Genomic DNA, 19,337 nt, shown 5'->3' with positions numbered 1-19,337 from the left:
TGTATTTCTGCAGAAATGTGGGTCACCCCCATCCTCTACAAATTGAAAATTCATCAGCTTCGACTTCAGCTTTAGCCTCGTTATTTCAGCGAGGAGCAGCGCAGATCTTTGACTCCAAAGATCTTTTTTGCCTTAAAGACAGTAAATAAATCGTACAGTAGCTTCTTCACCTTGTATCAGCAGATTCTTCATCTCCTGGGAGGCTGATGTTTTTCCAAATAATTTCCCCAGATGCTAGGTTTTCTAGCATGTACATGACCGCACAATGTTGACAGAGGTGGCTATAGTGTGAAGAGCAGCTTGTCCAGATCATTAATTCCATGTAACAGACAGCTGCACGAGTCTGTTAACCCTTATTCTGTCTAGATGGTTTTCTTTAGGTTGAAACTCGGTGGGACCTACAGTCTTAAATGCACTGTGGCTCAGCTCTCTTCATTTGTTTTAATGTATAACCCCTAACTTGTAATAATTCACAGGATGCTGTACATTCTCCTCCTGAATCATTAACGTGACACAGACGGCAGTAGACAGTGATGATGAGTGGCAGAGAGCGTCTCTGGTGACCATTAAACAGCAGGTCACTTCAACTCTGCCAGAGACCTCCTTTTGCTGGCTGCAGCCAGCCAACACAGGCTTTTATATGGTCCACACACACACACACACACACACACACACACACACACACACACAAACACAATGGCAGACATGCAGTAAATGTAGAAAACATTAATTATTCATCAACAAAAGTCAATACTGACACACTTCACAGCTGCTTACACCGGTGCCATAGCACACACCAGAGAATATTACATATACTGATATACTATATAAACAGTATGGGAAATACTGTCTCTTCGACTATTCTAAAGCACAGGATTCACTTATATACTGGTATCCAAGTCTTAAGACCTCCTCCTTTTATCCTTAGTCAGGGATATTCTGTAGGTCTAAATATATGTCCTTTCTTGTATCCTTTTAAGTCATATCGAGGGGCCTCTCGGGTAACATAGATCCATACATCCTTCAATATTCTATGTTTTTGTTATTGTCAACAAATCCCATGAAAAGACCAAAACCAACAATGAATTGATCCTACGAGTCTGTGTAGCCAAAGCCGGATGTTAATTATTTCTCTTATTGCTCCATTGTTGTCCAAAAACTATTAAAAACATATTAAATCCCACATACACTGTCCAAGTGTGTATTAATCCGCAGGTAAAAATAGTCCCAAACAAAAGCAATTTGAGTAATGCTTGCTTAAACTAAAGTGCCCAGCTGTTTTAGAAAATTACTGAGCCTTTTACAGAAATTAATATATTCATATTTTGTTTTGAACTGTTTTTAGAAATTTACGTGCCACAGACAAGGAAGGGAAGTCGGTAAGTATCAAGAGACGGACTAACGCGTTGTTGGTTTTCATCTTTTCATAGAATTTATTGACAATAACAAAAATATAGAAAATCCCCAGACTTATCCTTTAAACCCAAATTTTATGCATATAGTGCTACATTGTCAATGCATTTAAGTTGTCTGATGACATGAACACTTGCAACTCGTAAACATGGGAATCTTTCCCGTCGCTACCATCAATCACACATCACGTGAATGCGGCATTAGATTGTGACCAGGACTCTGATGTTTAGACATAAACCCCTCCCTGTAGGTCTGTCCGATGTAAATAGAAACAAGGATGTTTATTTTGGGTTAAGCCTGCATTATTTGATTTGTTATGTTGAGTTGATATAGCGAACATGTTAGCAAACAGTTGTCTAATTACACATCCAGCGGACATTCAGCAACATTATTGCTATATCATTATTTAATTTATATATCATTTCATCATTATTTTGGAGTCGTGTTTCTGTTAACCTGATGAATGTAAGTCCAATATTCACTCTTCTTTTAGCTTTGTTTTGGTCTCCAACTCCTGAGGGAAATATCTGGGTCTTTAGCTGCTAAATGCTCCGCTATGTTCACCAGCTAGTCGCTAACTTTGTCTGACCTGCTGTTTGGTGCTGAGCAGGTAGTGTGCAGAGAGTTTATTAGAAAGTCTTTGCTGAAAACAGCTGCCTGCTGCTGGAATGTTGTTGATGAAAGTTGTGGACTGTAAAACCAGAACAAAGAGCTGATAGATGCTAAAACGCTCCGTAGAGCTGAGGGGAACTTCACAGTCGGGTAAAAATGATCTGTGTGTTCGTCATTACAAGTCATTTAATCATTTGTTAATATATAAATATTGATTAGTGTAGATTTAATATTTCATTGATTAGTTTGAGTGTTATGTATTGCATTTATATTACATTCTTAGTAAGTACCAAAAAGCTTCAAAGATATACCAGAAGACTATGGATGCATTTAGAGAATGCGAATAGCCACCATAAGAGAGTGAGAATAATGATGACCTGATTTACCTTATTGATTTTAATACTTTGTTTACTGCTACTGTTCTGATTCATATTATTTTCTTTGTAATATTTTCGTTTCCGTATTGGAACGGCTTTAGGATCTCTGCGTTTACATGTGCAACCCAAAAAAGATGCTCTATGAACCGACACCACCATTACTGTACTTTATTTCAATATCTAAACATGAATTCTTTGGGAAAAAAGCAAACACTACTTGTCTATTGCGTGAAAGGAGAAATCACACAAGATAGCAAAACAAATTGGACTTTAAAGCTAGACAGAGTGTTAAATGGCCTAACTCCTTTATTCAATGAGTAATTCCAGTGAGAAATATCATGACAACGACAGATGTAGCGATGATCAAAGCACAGCAGCGCTCAGAACACATAAAATTCAATTACTTTTATAAGTAAGAGGATGAGATGGAGCACAGAGCTTCTGAGATAGATTTCTGCCCATAAAACCCAGAGTTGGGCCAATCAAATTTAGTAGTGAGTCTACAACAGTATGTCAACAGACTGAGAGCGCTCAGTAAGCAAGCACACAGCATCTTCTTCATGCTTTGTGTCTTTTACAACAGAGTGCTGTGCAGATTCTGACAAAGATCCATATGGATGTTGTTGTATCTCAAAATGGTTTCCGGCTCACCCAGCTTATCTCAACTTAAAGGAAATGAAGCAAATAAGATTTATCCCGCTATCTCAGCTGTGTATCTCCCTGCATGTAATCCACTTCCTGAGATTGGATGTGGACCTGTGTTCACAGCGAAGGTGAAATCAATAGGCAGCCATCGCCTTCACAGAGAGCTCCAGATGAGATCTGGCATGCTGGAGGAGACCAGAGAGGCTTCTGGGAAGAGTTGGATGGGTTTGGAAGAGAAGGAGATGACACATTCAATGATACATGACGTGTTTGTCTGAGTGGAAAGTATCCCTGCCTGTGTGTACTGTTCATATAAGTGTTTACCTCTCTGTCTGTCTCTCTTGTTCTTTCTCTTGCTTTGTATCTGTCTGACTGACACACACACACACACACACACACACACACACACACACACACAGAGACAACACCTCAGGGCAGATAACATATCCGAACCACTGCAGTGCACTAATGACCCTCTCTCTCAGCCTGGAGACCTGTCAGACACACTGTCCATGTCACTGCCAATCAAGCGAGGACCTGTCTGCAAACATTCTCGTCACTCCTCTTCATCCTCTGCATTTCAGTAACTCTGCTGAAACACAGCCCATCAAGGTTTGTCAATCAGAATCCAATTTAAAACCTTAATTACTTGGTTGGCTCAAAGGTAATGAAGCGGCATTAGACACCGATATGAATAACTCACCTCCGTCAAGCCTGACACTTTGCATAAAGGTGACTAGCATTCTGTCCTCGCCAGATTTGGCCTTTCTATCTCTGATTATGAGTCCACAGGGAGGGTGGAGATGTCAAATTGCAGCTGAAAGAAAGATCCACCAGAACAGCAGCCAATCCTTTGATCTAAACTCTAAACGGGCTGTCTACAAATGTTCATGCTTGGACTGAGGATGAGTGTTAGCACAGGAGAGAAGGCCGACTTTGTAAAGGTCGGGGTATTCTTGAGACAAACTAGTTCATGTGTCTGAAAGTTAAACGTGTTTATAGCGCTCAAAGCCGGGTTGAAAAGCCGACTGCCATAGAGAGGGGCGAGACATGATAATCGCTCAAATGGGGATTACATCACACACTCTGACAGTCTCTCCTGAAAGACATTCATGGTGTTGCACTCGTTTGTAGACACAAAAAAGTGACAGAAGTAGTTGCATGGAGAAAAAAAAATGAGAGCTTGAGTTCAAATCCTGCTTATTTTCTCACCTCCACACACCTGGACAATCACTGCGTGAAGTAGGCGTGAATGTTAGATTGTCGGTTTCAGAAAGTTCCAAAAATTGTCAGATGCAAGGTGTCAGTATGCTTCAACTTTAGTGCTTGTCAGATGGTCGAATAGCGTCTGAAACCCCCTCCCCCACACCTTTTCGTAGTCATGAACAGCATCCAACAATCTTTGTAACTTTTCGAAAGTGTTTATGTATTATGATGCATTGTTATAGATTAAACTAAACAGCAGTATACAAAATTATTAAAATTAGCTCCACCTCGACCACCTATAGTATATACAATAGTATAACACTCCAAGGGGGCATTTTTATGAATTTAGTAGTTTTACTTTTGATACTTAGAACATTTTGCTAATAACATTTGCATACTTTTACTTAAGAAACATCTTTAAGTCTTTTTTAGCATACAAGCCTCTGTGTTTGACCACCACCATTGTTTAAAGCAGTTCCTTCGCAACCATGACTAATATTTAAAATGCTGCCCTTACAGCCATGAAGCATGTGTGTCACAGCCACCGTAACATTACAACTCTCAGTGGAGCCGTCATCAGTAATGACCTATCAAGCCTGCAGCCCTCTACAGTTGCCTGCAGAGCTCAATGGACCGGAAAATAGGAAAAACAAACCAAGAGAGGTAGTGCCCCCCCTCAGCTGTCCTCTACTCCCAGCACTCCTCCTTCCACTTTCTGCTCGCCCATTTTCACCTTCACTGAACTCTCCTGCATCATTCTTATCTGACCGCTGCTTATTGTCCTCGCATTTATATGTTGTTTGTGTCATTTCACCCGCTAATTAAGAGGAAAGGGCAGTGTGGGCTCAGGAAAAGGCTGCCACTCCTCCAAACAGACCAGCAGAGAAAGGACACAGCCAGATACGGAAAAAGCATGATTGCTTTGGTTGGTTGTGTTGTGTTGTTGGGTGTGACTGCTGGAATAAAAGACTACCAGGAATCAGAAGAGCAGATCTGGAGTTTAAGGGGGAAAGGAGCTAGACAGTTAAGTCAGGTGCTCAGTGATGACTTCAATGCGGGTTAAGTCTTCTGACCTTGAAATCTTTGTTTTTCATCCATGTGGAAGTCACAGCACATCTTAAAACAAACCTTGACGTGTGAGAAATACAAAAAAAGAAAGCTCAAGACTTATTTCTGCTCCTCATACAGCAGATTAAACACAGAGCCCTCACATTGTTTCATAAAGCTAATATTTTCTGGTATACATTCAAAATCCTAATGACTGCTTTGAGGAAAACTGCTTTATTATTTAATGGTGTGTTATAAAATGTACTCATGTTAAAAATAACCTATTACGTTAAAATTGCATCACCAAAGATAAAGATGCCTCAGACCATTTCCTGACCTGTTAAGTCTGAAGCCAGTGGAGGATGATAAACAGTCTTTGACTCAAAACATAATTTCCAGATTTTGCAGCCACAAGCACCCCTCAAACAAACGTCAAACAAAAAAAAAAGTCCATGGCGACTGATTTGAGGTTAAAATTGGGATTAATCTGTACAGTTACTGCCTGGCATAAGAACCTTCAGGCATGCTAGCTGCTCTGATTTAGTCACAGGGATGTTTTGAGCTGAATGCTAACATCAGCATGCTAACACGCACACAATGACAATGCTAACATGCTAATGTTTAGCATGTATAATGTTTACCACGGTGACCAACTTAGTTTAGCATGTTAGCATGCTAACATTTGCTAATTAGCACTAAACACAACATACAGCTGAGGATGATGGGAAAGTCATTAGTTTTGCAGGTATTTGGTCATAAACCAAAGTACTGAACAAACTGAAATTTTGACCTGATGATGGCGCTAGATGAAAAGTCAGGGGATCGCCACAGTTATCACAATTCACCGTGTGGGCAAGGTCGGATTACAAACAACAGCCCCGGGGTCCCAGGTTACTTGTACAGCAAGTACTTTGTGATAACTGGATTAAGTGCAAATTAGTTTGGCACTAAAACAAAATGTGAAATGATCAGACATCCTTCCTGCATTTGTACCTAGAACCCAGTACTAGTACCTAGTCTGAGAACCCAGAAATTTAAGCTACTCTGTGTTGCTTAAGCCCTGCCCTCAGGGAGGAATCTTCCTGAGTGTCTGCTGTTTACCCTCCCTAGTTTCACCTGAAACTGACCTTCTTTTGTTTCCATGATGGCCCAGTAATCAGGCCTACTGTTTTCTGGCTGCACCTCCCTCATCACTGTTAAGTACCTGATTAGCATATGATTGGCGTGACCAAGGTGTTAAAACACTGTAGTAAACGTTGGGCAGATTGAATCTCAGACCACCATTTCTGTTCAAAGAGAGGTTTTCTTTTTTCACAAAAATGGCTTCTTTGACTTCTCTTTCAAACCAATCTTCACCACACTGTCTTCAAATGTGTGGTTTGTAGCTTTTAAATGCAAATGCACGGCGCTCTGCAATCCCGAGTTAGCCTGTCGTCTGTGCTGGTAAAGTGTTTTGTGAAGTGGCTGTTTAGTCTCACCTATGTACCGTTCTTTGCAAAGCTACAAACCACACATTTGAAGACAGTGAGGTGAAGATTCTAAGAGAAGAGTTGGTTTGAAAGAGGAGTCAAAGAAGCCATTTTTGTGAAAAAAGAAAACCTCTCTTTAAACCTCTCTTTAAACCTCTCTATAAGAAAACCTCTCTTCAAGCCAATCATATGCTAATCAGGTACTTAACAGTGATGAGGGAGGTGCAGCCAGAAAACAGTAGGCCTGATTACTGATTACTGGGCCATCATAGAAACAAAGAAGGTCAGTTTCAGGTGAAACTAGGCAGGGTAAACAGCAGACACTCAGGAGGATTCCTCCCTGAGGGCAGGGCTTAAGCAACACAGAGTAGCTTACATTTCTGAGTTCTCGAACCATTTTCACAATTGAGAATGACTTCCGGATGGGAGCCGAAACGTCTTGAATTTGAAAACATTGTCCAGATGACTACGACTGAAAGCTTTTCTACAAGTTGGTAAAATGTTTATAATACATATTCTCAAATCAATTTGCTCTCAATCAAACTATAAACAAACTAAGTTTGTTTTGTGCCGGGGCCCCCCAATGTATTACTCAGGCCCTGCCTGCGGAGAACGTGGAAGTCTGTTCTAAATTTCATGGCAATCAATCCAATAGTTATTGAGATATTTCATCTGGACCAACGCGGAGGACCAGTCACCCACACTGCCATCCCTAGATGCTACTAACCTGACTAAGGAGCATCCACAGTGCAGAGGATTCAGCCTCTCTACTGTAAAGCGTGTCATGTTTAAATAAAGTCAATGACAGGCAGACTAACTGCACCCTTGATAACATCACAACCTCTTCGTATGTAGGATCAACCCGATAACATCAGCAAAGGACAATCATGTCGTAAAGACAGTTATCTTCGTAAAATAACGCAGACCTCTGACACAAATCAAAATAAGTACCCAGTTTTTTCTCTTTGTTGCCATTGTGCAGCAAAAATCCACATAATTCAAATCCATTTCTGAATGCTTATCTACTGTAACACTCCACCTCTTCTCTGCCCCCACCTACACTTTCCCCAGTGCATCCTCAGTAAATCAGCTTGTTTGTTTCTTAATGTGATTAATTACAAACAAGACAAGAGCTTCTGTGTGACAGGTGACAGAGACGCCAAAGACAAGCAGCGACCCTTGCTCCCTCAATCTTCAGTATAATCAGCTCTCCCCATGTTTGCAGTGTGAAACAGGACAATTTATTCTGCCAAAACTGAAAACAACATGAAATGGTCCAGATTTCAAGCCACAGTCTGCCGTCTACTCCACAGATCTGGCACTGTTTAGGCTTATGATAGAAACTGTGAGACGGTTCAAGTGCAATCAGTCTGGTTGTTGGATAAACACACACATTTTCAGTGCAGAGTATCTGAAATCTCAAGCTGTAGGGAATCAAATTAATAACTTTTACTGTTGGAAGACATTTCCCTTGAAGGAAAAAAAGATGTAGGGAATCAAATCTTTAAGGAACTCTGTCAGAGACGATCAACAGATAAAACTAAGATTAAAATGTGTCTTTTAAGACGTGCACCTTTCAGAAAAACATTACACAGCAAACCCCTTTTTGTTTTTCAGCCAGATGTGTTGAAGATTTCCGCGTTGTTACTATGAGCACTTAGAGAACAAGAGATGAGAGGTTTTTTAGATCAAGGCTGGATCTCATTAACCCATTTTCAGTCGTGGCCTCTGCTGCTGCTGCTTCACAGAGAGAGAAAGAGACACTCAGGTTATAAACAGCTCCCTCTCCTTTCACCAACATGGCTGAATATTTCATAGCACTCATTCCTATTAAACCGCTGCTTGCCTGCCACATTTTACTGCACTTTGTCTTTTTGATGCACTACTGGCTAATGGAGAAATGGAAATCCTCTGAGAGTGCTTGAGTATGTGTTCAGAGCAGTGTTACCATTAATCACAGTGTAACAACTGAACAGCATGTGTAATTTAAAGGTGAGTGGATGCTAATGGATTAGGACTTTTAAGATTAACCTTGTGTTGTTTCTGTTTTATTACACTGTATCCTGGAACATTTGCATAGCTGGAACATCGAGGAGACAGATGCACAATGAAATTCAGCGTTTTGCAGACAGATAGGTGTCTGCGCTGGCTGAGCCTCCAGGACAGATTGATGAATAAAGATCTCGCAGCAAAGACAAACTGCTGTTTTAGACAGGTGGACTTTGAGTCCTCCAGGTTTCGAGGACTCTGTAATGTAACATCTCTTCTCTGTTTATACCATAATGTCAACAAGGACATTTTAACCCTGGTTTACAGGACACTAATTGAGCTCACCTTCAATATTTCATCCTGGTACAACGCCATCACCACCAAACTCTCCCGCATAACTAATCAGGTCAGCAAAATAAATGGTTCACCACAAATTCCCTTTCTGAACTGTACACCCGGTCAGTAATCAGGAAAGCCACTCTGATCAAGCAGGATCCCTCTCACCCCCTCCACCAATCCTTCCAGTTACTGCCATCAAGTCGACGCTACAAAGTCCCTTTTATTCCCTCTGCGATCATCACCCTGAACAGATTAAAATAGGCACTGTACTCTGACCTGTTTAACACTGTTCTTGTCGTTTGTTGTAGTTTCAACAGTTTTAGTCCTATTCTACGTGTGTGTGTTAAAATAATGTTTTAAATGTGCATTTTTTGCTACATTTACTCAAGTACTGTACTTAAGTACAAATTTGAGGTACTTGTACTTTAGTTGAGTATTTTCTTTACATGCCACTTTCTACTTTTACTCCACGACAATTCAGAGGGAAATATACTTTTTACTTCACTACATTTATCTGACAGCTTTAGTTACTAGTTACATTACAAATTAAGATTTTCACATTAAAAAAAACATATGAAGAGCTTATAAAATATGATGCTTTGCATGAGTAATAAAAATCTAATGAAATAATATATAATAGTATAACACACACAGGGGCCATTTTTCTGCATTGAGTACTTTTAACACTTTAAGTACATTTTCCCGATTATACTTACATACTTTACGTAAGTAAGATTTTAAATGCAGGATATTTACTTGTAATGGACTATTTTTAAAGTGCAGTATTAATACCTTTTACCTAAGTAAAGGATCTGAATACTTCCTCCACCACTGCTCCTTGTTTGCTGTTTTAAAAAAAATGCATCTACAGTTTACAGTTTAAGTCAGAGAAGCATGTAGACGGATGCACTTGTCAGCATTTTACCACACTGATCAATAGCCAGGCTTTTGATCTCTCTTTTCACATACCAGGGGAGTTTATTTGCTGAGGATCATGGTGATGAGTGAATTTCAGCTGGTCATGACATTCATTCAAATACAGCACTTGTGAAACTAAAACCCGAAACAACAAGACACATTCAGTTCTACATGCGGGCCCTCAGCATCCCACACATTTGAGGAAAATCCTGGCTATGAGCCAAAACAACTGCATTTGTAAAATAAACGGCATGCAGCAACCAATATTTGGAGCACACAACCTTTTGACAGAAAGGGCATCCTGATCTGCGTTTCAGCACAGCCAGAGACAATTACTGATCTCACATAGGGAAAAATGTCTGTTTAAAGTTGAAAGATGCTCCAGAAACTTGGACTCTGCAATTAGCTGGTTTCTTAGTACCACTCTTTAATAAGGCACCGTTTATAAAAAGGTTTATACGCTGTAACTAAGGGCTTTATTTTGGTTAATGGATAATTTAATAATGCTTTATTTGTTTCAAGCTGTTTATAAGAACTAATTCAAGGTTGGCAGATTGTGAAAAATCTCTGGCTGGTATTAAAGCTTCATCCAAAGTGCTTTGAGGTAAATGCTAATATAAGCATGCTAATTTGCTCATAATGACAATGCTAACGTGCTGATGTTTAGCAGGTATATTGTTTACCATGTTTACCATCTTAGTTAGCATGCTAACATTTCCTAATTAGTATAAAACACAAAGTACTTTGGAAGCTGATGGGTACTTTGATGATGGTGCTAGATTAAAAGCTAAGGGATCACCAAAGTTATAATAATTCATCCGCAGGAGAATATGAATGTCATCCATCCAATAGCTGTCGAAACATTTCACTCAAAACAACAAATCGGAACCTCATGATGGCGCTAGAGGAGAAGTCAAGGGATCACCAAGTAAGTAGGATACATCATCTGGCCACCATGAATGTCTGCACAAACTTTCATAGCAATCCATCAAATAGTTGTTGATGTTTTAGTCTGGACCGACTGATATTGCCATCCCTAAAGTGGACAAGGTGGCTAAAATTGTTGGTAAGCCATTGATAAATAATGATATTTCCCACTTTCTAAAAAGCAATTCTGTCTGCAGTTATAAATGGTAGTAAGCCATTAAGTAAGGGTAACTTTGTAATAAACCAACAACAAATGGATAATAGTAAGCCATCCAGGATTATAAATGTAAATATGCCATTAATAAAGGGTTCATACACTGATCTATCAGGTCTGCACTTGTAAATGTTAATAAGCTGTTATAAATGTATTTTGATCCAGATGTTCTGCGTCTTTTCCCAGTAGGTGCGACGTACAACAGTCCAGACAAAGCAGGTGTGATACTAGAGGAGAAAAAACACCAGCCAAAGGGATTTTTCACAACCTGGCAACCCAAAAGCTCTTCTTATTAACGGCTTATAACGGATCTATAAAGCATTAGTAAATTATTTATTAACCATTAATTACAGGTTTTTAGAAAGTAGTACCGTTGAGCGTACTCTCCAATAAACAAAGCAATTTGAGGAAAAACCTTCATCAGCAGGACTAAATGTGATGAGAACAAAGTCATAACTTTTGTGTACCAACATTCAACACGACACATTTTTAAGTGACAGTCCAGATGGCTCTTACAATCTGGTACACGATGTAACTCCACTACCAGAGGAAATGAAACAGCCAATCACAGGTGCTCAAATGAATGAAATGCCCTTGTGGTCTGGATTATGGAAGAAATCAAGAAGACTGCTGAAAATAATGAGAACAGACACACAGGACTACAAAGATAAAAGGAAAATACATAACTTCTGTGTCTTAGTAGGAAAAACTGTGTGTCATTTCAGTATGGACTTTGCCCTTTACAAATATGGGTGAGGTTGACTTTTACTGAAACTAATGATTAATGCTCAAGATTATGTGATTAAAATGTGCACTACATTTCAATCCTCCACATGTGGGTCTCCACCTGTAATGACATCATAAAGTATGTGACCTTCAACCTTGTATTGATAAGAGCGCTCGGTTTGACCTGATGGAGAACAAAACATAATGCAATGCTTCAATAGATGATAAACATGGAGTTCAGGCGTATTTTTTAGGAAATCCACTCACATATTTGTTCATTATACAGTATATGAGTCAAGAGATGGTTAGCTTAGCTTAGCATAAAGCCTGGAAGCAGGGGGAAACAGCTAGCTTTAGTCTCTAGTCTCTACATATGACTGTATCTTAACAAAATTCTCATATCAAGATATTTAATAGTTCTCATGTGTAAATGAATAAGTTACATCTGATCAAAATAAATATAAAAAATATTTTTTCACTGTCATTTTTTATTTATACATATTATAATACTGCATCATTAAATAATTATGTCTGTGTCTTTTGCAAATCTTATTTTAAACAGAACAAAATTCTTTACTCAAGGTCTACTTACTACCTCTTTCCAGAGCTGTCAACCATGACATGCAGTTGAAAGCTTTGGAAAAAGCTACAGTAGTGGTATTTTGTCAAACTACTATTCTCAATGTCGAGAATTAACCTTCAAGCTGAAAATTTTTTTTAATTTAAATATTTTATCAAAAACAATATCTTCCTTTAAATGTTTTAAATACATTTAGATTACAATAATCAATTTGATAATAACCAAATCAGTGTTATCACTGAAACCTGAATCATTACACAGTCCATGTTTGGTGTTTTTAATGTTTATTATTGCATAACAGTGATGCTGTGACTCTAATTTCAATTGATTCTTTACACCAAGTGCTGTCATTACAGCTGGCCTTAATCTGTTCAAATATATTTATTGATTAAACAGTTTGATGTGCACGACTTGCTAACAATGAATCTAATTAATGTCCATGTTTGATGTACGCTCTGCCGTGTTGACTTTTCCACACAGCACACCACCCTGGTCAGGATGCTGGATAATGATAAATAATAAAATAATGATGTAATTATAAATAAAAGGGTTCATTTTGAGCATCCACACCGTTGCAGGTTGAAGTGTCCCATTGTCCGGTCACGGCCCACCGTCCCCCTCAGAGCGCCCACAGAGGCTTGTGTCACACACAGTAGAGGTTTAGAGAGGGCAGCACAGAGGCATCACCCCCTGATCAGCAATCTATTACTCAACTGAGTCATTCCTCTCAGCACTGCCTCCAAATTACATTTCTGCTTTTGTGATGTTCTTTTCTCCCCTCCCACATCTGCAGTGTTGGTGTGTTGGACAGGCTTCCTCTGATTGCCTCGCTGCGGCCGTGATTCAACAGGGACACGATGCATCTCTGAGTCCGCATGGAGCTACAGGCTGCATACCAAACGGGAACGCACTAGAGAGCCATTGATAAGACAGGCATCAGTGAGTGGGAGGGAGGGAAACCCCGCACAACACGGCAATACAGATACCAGACGTTATTCAATGCAGCAGCTAAGACGAGCTTTATTACAGCAGCTCAGGTCATCAACAGAGTTAATCTGGATATAATCATGCAGATAATCTCAGAAATTATAGTAGGTTTAAATCAGCTAATACTCAATTGTGGCTTACGTTTTAAAAGCAGACTATATGTGTGACTATATGTAGGGATTAAATGGATTTCTGTTTTGCTATGTGTATGTCTGTTAATACTACTATTTATACTGAAATCAATTTAATAAATGAATCTACTATTCAGTACATTAAAATATTTTATTGGTAGCTTAAACACACCAAATCGCATTAACTTTCACCAGAGTCAAAATCTGAAATGGCAGTTGAGTTACAGCTACTCTGCTAAGCTAGCTACCGTTAGCAGAAGTTTAGCGGTTTGTTTTTTCTCCTTCATGACCGGATTTAGCCACTGCTTCATTTAGTTATGTGGAATAACGAACTCAATACCAAGATGTTGGTGTATTAAAACTGATTATTTTCAGTTACAGATAACAGCTAGCGTAAAATCAATATGCAAATTTAGTTTTATCTAACGCTAGCTATGGCTACGTCACCAGCTAGCTTCCACTTGATATAGCATTCTTGTTTTAGCTGTCTAGTTTGCTGTTTCTCTGTAACAACGCGCAGTTACTTCTCCTGGCTTTTAGCTCAGTTTTGCAGTTTACATGCTGTTGTCATGGAAATTATACATTTATATGGTATAATATATTTTTTTGTATGTTAAAACAGATGCCAAAAACTCAGATTCCAGTCTTAACTCAGTTTTGACCAAAGTGGTTACCAGTGGTGGAATATACCTAAGTACATTTACTCAAATACTGTACTTGAGTACAATTTTGAGGTACTTGAACTTTACTAGATTTTCTGCTACTTTATAGTTCTACTTCACTACAATTCAGAGGCAAATGTACTTTCTACTGCACTGCATTTATCTGATAACTTTAGTTACTAGTTACTTTGCAGATTCAGATTAATAATACAAAATATAACCAACAAATAACTGATGATGTATTATTATAGATTAAGATAAGATAAGACTTTATTGATCTCCTGGGGGAAATTGACAAGCTACCCAGCAGTAGGCTATATATAGTAAGTAGCCCCACCTTTACAACATTTAAGTGATTTACACATTAATGCATCAATAATTATATTCCAGTATTATAATATACATAATTCTGAAATGGGCCAGTTTGCATAATGACTACTTATACTTTTGGCACTAGGATTTTGAATGCAGGACTTTTAATGTAACAGAGTATTTCTACACTGTGGTATTGATACTATTACTTAAGTAAAATATTTGAGTACTTTTTCCACCATTGGCAGTTACAGGCTACAACAGAAAAGCCTGCCATAACAATAGAGACGTGTGAACGCATGTGCCTGCATGCACGCTCACACACACACGTTTGTTTCAGTATAGTACAGTACAGTCATTAACATAATGCTTTCCCTAGTCCTTTACCCTAACCTCAACCATCACAACTAAATGCCTAACCTTAACCTTAACCCAAGTGTAACCTGTACCCTAAAACCAAGTCTTAACCCTCAAAAAGCAGTCTCTACCTGTGGGGACCTCAATTTCTGTGACACAAGTCCCCACAGGTTAGTGTGCATTCAGGTTAAAGTCCCCACCGGGATATAAGAACATGAAACACACACACACACTTCTATTCTGTCTTGCCAGATCTTGCAGACGCAGACCTCTAATGCTGTGTGACTGCACTCCCCAGGGCTTCTTTCTGCTCCGCTGGATGAGCTCTGCTGCCTCCGTGGAGAGAAATCAGGGAATCCCTACATTCCCTGGCTTCTCTCCTCCTTTTATTCACCCATTTATTTCCCCTCCAGCCTCGTGTGTGTGTGTGTGTGAGCTGTATGAAAGCTCGGTTATCATTGGGGAGGCATTCTCCCTGTGACAATGATAAAACAGCCTCAGCAGATACTGCAGCTACTGCTTATAAGAGCCAAATGAACCAATTTAGGAAAGCATCACTATGATAAATTATAGTATGGCAGAAAGGCTTGGTGTTCGTGGAAAACCCCCCCCAGCAATGTTAAATTTGTCAGGTCTTTTTGGGTGTCGTTGACACTAGAAAGAAAGCTCATTCAAGAGACTGCTTACTTTAATATTACATCCACTTACAGAGCTTCATAATGAAGCTACTGATAATATATAAACTCATGGGTGTTATTTTCACTCATTAGTACGACTGCTTTGTTTTAATTTACAGCTGTCTCCGGTCTTAAACACACATACCTAATGTTTATATAAATGGCTGACAGAAAACACTTGCTCAATATTGTCTATGGCCACTTTGTCAGTGTAAGTAGCCGGTTTGGCCAGCAGCCACTCTGTCTGACAGGTTTATTAGACACTTTGGTAACTTGAATTGGTCTTTTGTATTTTCAGACCACATTGGCTGCTTAAACTGGCCAATAAAAATGTAACACTTGATGCCAAATAATTATAGTAAATTAGACTAAAGCCTGGTGTTTAATTAGTCCACGTGTTTTAACCTAAGGGGTAAATCTGAGCTTCAAAACATCAGAATTTCACCAAATATATTACATGTAATTTAGTCGATTAACCGACCAATTACTAATTAAGTTATTTGCTTCTGAGAGTTAGAGGAGAAGATCGTTGCTGGACAATCGTAAGAGTGGTATTGATCTTTTCATCTAACTGTTTGTAACAAAGCAAAGCATTTCCCAAAAACTATTCCTTTAAGTCATTTATCAAGCAAAAATGAGGTTTGAGAAGTTTCAGCTTCTTAAATGTGACGATTTTCTCTCATTTGTATCAGTGTAAATAGAAAATCTTTGAACTGGTGGTCATTTATTTTCTGACATTAATGATTAACTTGATTTAGAGCTGAAAGGATTAGCCTATTTGCTAAATCAAATTGTTAATCATTAGAAAATTATTCAAAATTATTACATTCTACTATTTAATACATTTAAATATTTGATGTAGGTAGCTTAAACACACCAAATCTCATGACCTTCACCAGAGTCAAAATCTAAGATGGCAGTTACTCCGCTAAGCTAGCAACCGTTAGCAGGAGTTTAGCTGTCTGGTTTTTTCTCCTTCATGACCGGATTTAGCCACTGCTTCATTTAGTTATGTGCGATAATGAACTCAATTACCAAGATGTTGATTTATTAAAACTGATTATTTTCAATTACAGGTAACAGCTAGCGTAAAATCAGTATTTAAATTTAGTTTTAGCTAACGCTAGCTATGGCTACATTGAGAATCGATTAATCTTTAAGTTGTTTGTCAAACATCCCCTTTGCTCCTAAACTTCTCTTTTTTTTTACTGCTTTTGTTTTATTTGATTATAAACCAAATATGTTTCAGTTTCAGACTGTTTAGCCATGTGAAAGGCTCTTTCCACTGTTTTCTGACATTTTATAGACCAAACCATTAAGCATTCATCAAAAAAATCCATCCATAATGAGTTATAATCATTAGCTGCAGCCTAAACATTTTAATGTTGCAGCTGGTTGTACTAACTTAAACGTTTTTTTAATATACTGTTGGGTAGTTTAATGTAGGCCTACTATATAACTATTGTATATGCTCAGTATTTTTAAAGTCTTAATCTGCAAAGTAACTCTGGTTGTTTTATACAGCCTACATGCATCATGTATTCACGGTGTCCCAGACTCAAACCTTCCTGTCAGGACTTTCTGAATCTGCTGACAACATCTGACCATCTTCCCATTTCTTTTGTCTTAAACCACAACTGGATCTCACACTTGTTTTCCCCAAAAGTGCCTGTGAGTGGCAGCATCAAACACAAGCATAACACCGACTAATGTGAGGCAAAGAAAACCCCCACCTCTGAGCTCAGCAGGCTGCTTCATCAGAGCAGCCAGTGTAGGCTACCTTACACCTTTATACTATAAACTATACACCTATACATAAGAAGTCCTTTATACTGAGCCCTGATAACCAGCCAGCCCTGCAGACACTCAGCAGCAGACTATCCTGGTGTTACCTTTTCAGTAACACCAGGTCTTCCCTGAGGATATCCTGGTGAAACCACCACAGACAAGGTCATCATTAATTATCAACTGTACAGACATATTATAGGACCACTAAAGTGGCTTCTCGCAAGTCACTTTGAAAGGTAATGTCACATCAAACCCACCTGATCTAAACCACTGCCTTCGTCGTCAAACTGCCCTCCATATCATGGCATGATGTGCTTCATATACCTAGTTGGGCTGTTGGAGCAAGTTAACGAAAGCAACATATTCTCACCTGAGTTGACTGCAGGTTAATCTACCGTCGAAACCAGCGGAGGCAAATAGAAAATTAGCTTTTTTGCTGCATTGCACCTGCACAAACGCGCCTAACTTTATCCGGGAAGTGTCTGGTCCCACTGATGTGTGACTAATCCTCCGAGGTCGTGGTCGTGATGGTGGACAGACAGACCCCCCCCCATTCACACACACACACACACACACACACAAAACAAGGAAAAGACACAAATAAAAACATCATTAACTGGAGACAAGCGGCAGCGGCCGGCTGTGCCATATGTCAGAGGAAACACGGTGGTGTTTGGTTGACCTGCAGAGCCGAGGTGTCTTACCTGGAGGGAGGCTGCGGACAGCGGCGAGGAGCCGGCAGTGGAGCACGGCAGGCTGGAGAGTCAGTCCGGGGATCAGGTACCGTGCGTGAGTGTTTCGGTGCGCCCCGGCACCGTCTGAAGGCAGAAATCCACAGCCAGGGTGTTCCCGACAGGAGGGGGCGTGGTGTGTGTGTGTGTGTGTGTGTGTGAGAGAGAGAGAGAGAGAGAGGCATGCAATCCTCACAAAAAGGCTTATTTCTGACAATGCGACAGTTGTTTTTGCACAAACTCAGACCCCTGTTGTTTTTATGAAATACACCAATTAAACTGGGTCATTAAGTGTATTTCACACACTGCAGCGCTGGGCTGTAGATAGGCGCAGGGAAACTCCTTATTGTCACTGGTGGTACATTATGTGTTATGGATTTCCCTGCTGAGATCCTCTGGGAGTCTGTATTTCTGTGGTGGTTATGGCCAGAGGAGCAGTTTATTTAATAGTGCTGCATGTAGCTAAAATAAATGGGTTGGTCATCTTGGGCAAACATGGCTTTTTCTTTGCTAACATTATATTTCCCTTTTTCTTATTACTCTGCACGCCTATGTCATGTTTTAATACGTGGTTTTAAGCTGTTATTAATGTGCACTGTCCATGTTAAATAAATAAGAAATGAAATAAAAAATGACATAAATAAATCCCATTGCATTACATCATAACAGGAACTCAACATTTGCACAAAAGCACAAGTTGCAAAACATGTTTTTTAGACATTTCACGCGCGGAATGTAACATGATTACATGTGAAACAACACAAATTAACGTAGTCTATAGGCACACGAGGTTTGTCAACAATGAAATGAAACAGTATTTCACTCATGTGTTGTTTTAATTTTTCAACATGAATTTAACATGTGCTTTTTTGTATGTTAAATGTTTAAAAATGTTTTCCGCTAACATTGTCCAGAAACCATCTCAAGAGAATTTGAATGAATGACTTGCTTTGTATTAACAATATTACCAATTTAGACAGTAAATTTCCTGTTTCCAAATATAAGAACATCCTTTTCACTCATGTGATTACAGTGGAAGTCTGAGCCCAGCCCATAATTAGATTTTATACAGAGGAGAGTTCAATTTATTGCCATTTTATTTGAACTGTATTTGTTTTATAAACTTGTGAGGACCTCTGACGCTTCAGCCTGAGAAATAAAGACAGAGATTTACAGTATTTTTCAGATAGATGAGACGCCCTCTATTGTTGACGCTGGTCTGGTGTTGTA

General features: G+C 39.2%; 1 protein-coding gene across 5 annotated transcripts in view; it reads right to left on the bottom strand.

Annotated features, from left to right (window-relative positions):
- sytl5 (synaptotagmin-like 5) overlaps nucleotides 1-18,231 on the bottom strand; it is a 47,278-nt gene extending 29,047 nt beyond the window's left edge. For 3 of the 5 annotated variants that reach the window (XM_044217009.1, XM_044217014.1, XM_044217013.1), the window contains exon 1: nucleotides 18,081-18,231. The gene's annotated coding sequence lies outside the window, so the exon portion shown is untranslated. Of the gene's footprint in view, nucleotides 1-17,746; nucleotides 17,885-18,080 lie in introns of all 5 variants that reach the window. The other 2 variants (XM_044217012.1, XM_044217010.1) reach the window with 2 other exon arrangements.
- Nucleotides 18,232-19,337: the final 1,106 nt, after the last annotated feature.

The sequence above is a fragment of the Siniperca chuatsi genome, linkage group LG12, assembly GCF_020085105.1.
Source record: "Siniperca chuatsi isolate FFG_IHB_CAS linkage group LG12, ASM2008510v1, whole genome shotgun sequence".
Taxonomy (NCBI): Eukaryota; Metazoa; Chordata; class Actinopteri; order Centrarchiformes; family Sinipercidae; genus Siniperca; species Siniperca chuatsi.
This window is presented reverse-complemented; position numbering and strand designations above follow the sequence as displayed.